The sequence below is a fragment of the Microcebus murinus genome, chromosome 18 (assembly GCF_040939455.1).
Source record: "Microcebus murinus isolate Inina chromosome 18, M.murinus_Inina_mat1.0, whole genome shotgun sequence".
In the NCBI taxonomy this organism is placed as follows: domain Eukaryota; kingdom Metazoa; phylum Chordata; class Mammalia; order Primates; family Cheirogaleidae; genus Microcebus; species Microcebus murinus.
Genome location: NC_134121.1, coordinates 2,607,666 through 2,613,255, shown reverse-complemented (window position 1 = coordinate 2,613,255; position 5,590 = coordinate 2,607,666). Strand labels below are relative to the sequence as shown.

The window sequence follows — 5,590 nt, the reverse complement described above, 5'->3', positions numbered from 1 at the left end:
TTCTCACTGTCTACGTATTTTGTCCGGTATGTGCACCCTACTTAGTGAGCCCTCCGGTCCCCGTGTGCACGGGTTATGGACTGAACCGTGGCCCCACAAACGCTGCAGTTGGAGCCCCACCTGCAGTGAGACCCTGTCTGGAGATGGGGCCTTTAGGAGGGAATTAGGATTGAATGAGGTCACAGGGTGGGGCCTTGAGCCGGTAGTGTTAGTGTCCTTAGAAGGGACGCTGGCGAGCCCGGTCTCTCAAGATCACACCAAGGAAAGCCCCGATAGGACACAGCAAGAACGAGTCTGCAGCCAGCCATAAACAGAGGCCTCACCGGAAACCAAATCGACCAGCACCGTGATCCTGGACTTCCAGCCCCCAGAATCGTGAGAAAATTCGTTTCTGTTTTTTAAGCACCCCCAGTCTGGAGTATTTTGTCACAGCAGCCTGAAACTGCTCGTGTTATTATTTTTACTTGCTCGCACTAGGGGTAATCCCTAGGGGTCTATGGTAGCCTGTAGGCTGCTGTCCCTGGACATGCTTCAAGAAAGACCTCACTGGCCGGGCACGGTGGCTCACGCCTGTAATCCCAGCACTCTGGGAGGACGAAGCAGGCGGATTGCTTGAGGTCAGGAGTTTGAGACCAGCCTGAGCAAGAGCGAGACCCCATCTCTACTAAAAATAGAAAGAAATTAGCTGGACAACTAAAAATATATAGAAAAAATTAGTTGAGTATGGTGGCTCATGCCTGTGGTCCCAGCTACTCGGGAGGCTGAGGCAGGAGGATCACTTGAGCCCAGGAGTCTGAGGCTGCTGTGAGCTAGGCTGACGCCACGGCACTCTAGCCTGGGCAACAGAGTGAGACTCTGTCTCCAAAAAAAAGAGAGAAATAAAGACCACTGTGCAGAGCCACAGGCTGGCAGCCCCCAGGTACAGGGCCAATGTCTGAACCAAATCGGCCAGCACCATGGGGACCAGGGGGCGGACCAGTGCCGGCCAGTCCAGCCAGGCTAGGGCCCCTCTGACTGGTGGGCAGTGCTGCTCTGGGCTCCCCACTGGGCTGCCTTCATCGTCTCCAGGTTCCTTATCTTCAGCCCCCTGGCCTCTGTCCCCCCAGCCCCTGACCCGGTCAGGTTCATCGCAGTCACACACCTCGACTCGGTGGCTACTTTCTCAGAAGCTCAGACCGAGGTGCTCCGGCAGCCCGGGGCAGCAGTGGGGGCAGGGGGGTGTGTGTCACAGCACCGTTAGAAACTCAAAGAAGTGGAAAGCAACCTGCACATCTCTGGGCACGACGGAACAAGATGCAGACTGAGGACTAAACTCTGATCTTTTTCTTTTGCTAAAAACTCCTTCCTAAGGAGGCCAGCTGGGTCAGGCTGACAAACGGTAAATTCCCACTAAGCTCTAAGCTCGCCAACCTGATTCTGGTATGGCATTAACATCACCTAAAAGATAAGAAGCCCCTGTCTTAACTCAAGCATCCTAGCAGATGCCTATCATAAATTTAAAATATCTTAAAGCATCCTAGCAGGTGCCTATTGTAAATTTAAAACATCCTCCTGTCTGGACCTCCCCCAGAGTGCTCACACCCTTATCTTAAAATAAGCATATCCTTTCTGGTCTTCTAGATAAAGTCTAACTCTTTCAGCCAATTGCCAGCCAAGAATCTTTAAACCCACCTGTAACCTGTAAGCCCCCCCCCCTTGGAGATGTCCCACCTTTTTGGGCCAAACCAATGTCTGCTTCTCATGTATTGATTTGTGACTTTGCCTGTAACCCCTGTCTCTCTGAAAATGTATAAAACTGAACTGTCACCCAGCCACGGCGAGTCCACTTGCCCAAGTCCTCTTGGCAGTGGCTCCGGGTCATGGTCCTCAAACTTGGCTCAGAATAAATCTCTTTAAAATTATTTTGCAGAGTTTGGCTTTTTTTTTCGTTGACAAGACCGACGCCCCTCTCTGTGAACTTTGAACACAAACCGAACCGTTCTAGGACGGAGGGGCTACAAGCCTTCTAGAAAAGTTCTAGAAAGACAGACATCAGACTCATAGAAGTAGTTACTCCTCGGTATTACCTCTTAGGTTGATTTTAACGCAACCTGCGTGGTTTAATTTTCCAAAGAACAGCATATACATGTATTACTTTTTAATTCAAAACTAATTTTAAAAATAAAAGAGAGGTGTGGATAGAGTTTGGAATTCAGTGTCAGAGGGGCTGGGAAAACCGCCCAGGAGTTTGAGGTTGCTGGGATAGCTAGGCTGACGCCACGGCACTCACTCTAGCCCAGGCAACAAAGTGAGACTCTGTCTCAAAACAACAACAACAACAACAACAACAAAAAAACCACTCTCACAAACTCAGAATAGAACTTCCCCACCCAGATAACAGGGCATGTGTGCAGAGCCCACAACTAAGAGCGCGCACAGCTGTGTGCATGTGTGGCGCCCTCCCGAGATCAGGCAAGACCGGGATGTCTGCTCCCACACTCCCATTCAGTATCGTGCCGGAGATCCTAGCAGGAGAAATTAGATGTTTTAAAGGCATCTAAAATGGATAGGAAGAAGTAAAACTGTCAGGTAACATGTTTGTATATGAAGAAAATATATAGGTATTGAATGTATATTAAATACACATATACACGCGTTAACAGACAAAAAGCCAGACTCCTTAAAATAATTTTAAAGGGATTTACTCTGAGCCAAATTTGAGGACCATGGCCCGGAGACAAGCCCAAGAAGCCTTGAGCAAGTGGACTCGCTGTGGCTGGGTCACAGTTTGGTTTTATACATGTCAGGGAGACAGGCGTTACAGGTAAAGTCATGAATCAATACGTGAGAGGCACAGGTACATTGCTTTGGCCTGAAAAGGTGGGCCATCTCGAAGGAGGTGGGGGGCTTACAGGTTATAGGTGAGTTTAAAGATTCTTTGACTTGTAATTGGTTAAAGACGTGCAGCTTTGTCTACAGGCTTGGAATGTTTTGACACAAGGAGCTGTTCATGGGAGACAAGCCACCCGACGTACATTTGTTGTGTACATTGAGGACCTGCAGGCGTGTCTTGCATAGCCTTAGGCCTTGTTGATGGGTTACAAAGGATGTCCCCAAGAAAGGAGGGCGCTTGATGAGGCAGCTCTGACCTTCCTCCTCCTGGCAGGCAATTTAGTTTTAGGATGTTCCTTTGGCCTGGGAGGGGTTCCATTCAGTCAGCCAGTGGGGAGTGAGGCTTAAAATTTGACTTTAGTTCACACAGGCCTGCAGTGTTTACAGAGCGCCTGTTCACACCTTCCAGCCACACAGGACAGCGTCAGTCAGGCACCACCTTCAGCCAGGCTCCCTTCCAAGGTTCAGTGCAAGGCGCGGTGACTGAAAGCTTGGCCACTCATCCACGAGGCCTGATCACAGGAGTGAGGAGGAAGGAAGGAGAGCCCACTTTGCTGGCAAAGGAGGAAATAGGGTAGGCCTTCACGTCTCAAAACCCCAAATTCCCTACACATGGGCAGAAATACAGAGCTTTTAAAGGCAGGGTTCTCAGCATCAGGCAGTTACTGTGGTTAACTATTCTAATCCCATCTCAGCCAAAGGCGAGCTTGTGAACTCTGCCGCTGCCCACCTGTGAGTTTTAACTAAAGACTTAACCTGCCCCAGGGATGCAGGCCTCTGCAGTGCCCAAAAGAGTGGGGGGAGTTTTAAAAAGACAGAAAAATCTTTCTGCCAGCCCTCCCCCCCACCCTTTTCCGGGTCATTCCCTCTTACTGTGGGGTGGGGAGGAGTGGGGAAACTAATCAAGTCTCACCCAGGACACTGCAGGCAAACGAAGCCAGAAGAAAGCAGGAAAATGCAGCCACCTGGGTCACGGGCGGTGACTTCAGTGGTGGTCAGGGGCCTGGCGATGGCCATGTGAGGTCTCCCGAGGGCCACCCATCCCAGCCAGAGTTTGCTCTTCCGTCTCTACGGCCTGAAGCCTGTGGTGGGGACACCATTCAGAGCTGATGCAGGACTCTCCCTGCATCAGCCTGGGCAACATTTGACTCTGGGACTCTTTTTTTACTTCGTGGGGTCAAAGGAGCATGACCCCCATTCAAGAGCATTTACAGCACCTAAGTGGACACATAGGTACTACGGTAATAGGGTGTTGGGCAGGTGGGAGGGGGCAGGGGGCGGGTATATACATACATAATGAGTGAGATGTGCACCATCTGGGGGATGGTCATGACGGAGACTCAGACTTGTGGGGGGAGGGGGGAAAGGGCATTTATTGAAACCTTAAAATCTGTACCCCCATAATATGCCGAAATAAAAAAAAAAAGAGCATTCAGGCCCAAAACATAACCGGCTCCTGGCCCCTGCCAGCCAAATTTAGCCTCTCTCACGTAAACTAATAACAGGAAAATATCTAATGTGGCAACTGTCAGATACCAGCTAGAGACCCATGCTCTGAGCTCTGGGCTGTCTGTCCCCAGCCAGCAGGCACCCTGTCTTCACAAACATCTGAAAAGAGCCCAAGGAAGTGCACATCTTTCTCTTTACACTCTGCTCCCAGCCTCTATATCTGTTTGTGAAGACTTTGAGGTCTTCCTTGAGGAGCTAGGGGCTGACAGCAGGGGGCCAACCCCAGCCTCAGTTTCCTGCCCAAAACCATGTCTCAGGGGCGGAATCACATCCCTGCATGAGCCTGACTTCCGCTCAGAGATAACAAAGTCTCCGGGAACAGAGAAAAAGCAAGACAGACAGACACCTTCACACAACAATTACTGCTTTTTTCCTTCTCTCTTTGTCCCCAAAAAAGCAGCAGCCAGGTGGCCTCCCTGCTGGCCTCTCCCTCCCCTCCTTGGGGCTCCCCCTCCCTCCTGTGTCTCTTCTAAAAGGACAAAATGAACGTTTTTCCTTTTGCATCTTACTCTCTGCCCGTGCGGAGGCTTTTCCACCCTGCGTCGTGGTGTTCTTTTTTTTCTGTGGGGGCGTCCTGGCCACAGTTGGGGTCTGAGGGCCGACTGGCCAGCAGCCGCCACCAGCGCCGGGACTCCGGCCCTTCCTGCCCTGCGGCTTTTATCCACACGGTCCTGGAATAATTGGGGGTGCTCTGTTCATCCCTGCGCGGCCCACAAGCCCTGCTGTGACTCAGGCCGCGAGCCCCGTGACCTCTTGTGGAGCAGGGACACAGAGCTGTGGACTCAGAGCTGGACAGCTGTGGCTCCAGGCCAGGGCCTTCCTGCACAAGGCCCGTTGTTCTTTTTTTTTTTTTTTTTTTTAGTGATTATTAATTTATTATAAAAGAGAGACATGGGCCGGGCGCGGTGGCTCACGCCTGTAATCCTAGCACTCTGGGAGGCTGAGGTGGGCCTAGCACTCTGGGAGGCCAAGGCGGGATTGCTCCAGTTCAGGAGTTCAAAACCAGCCTGAGCAAGAGCGAGACCCTGTCTCTACTATAAATGGAAAGAAATTAATTGGCCAACTAAAAATATATAGAAAAAATTAGCCGGGCATGGTGGCGCATGCCTGTAGTCCCAGCTACTCGCGAGGCTGAGGCAGGAGGATCGCTTGAGCCCAGAAGTTGGAGGTTGCTGTGAGCTAGGCTGACGCCACGGCACTCACTGTAGCC

The 5,590-nt window shown here is 51.2% G+C and overlaps 1 long non-coding RNA gene across 1 annotated transcript; it reads right to left on the bottom strand.

Moving 5' to 3' along the window:
• Window positions 1–2,674: 2,674 nt before the first annotated feature.
• LOC142861850 (uncharacterized) lies at window positions 2,675–5,152 on the bottom strand. The gene is made up of 3 exons (XR_012912956.1): window positions 4,890–5,152; window positions 3,785–3,953; window positions 2,675–3,477 (listed from the first exon to the last, which is right to left on the bottom strand). It is a non-coding gene; the product is annotated as an uncharacterized LOC142861850 (long non-coding RNA).
• Window positions 5,153–5,590: the final 438 nt, after the last annotated feature.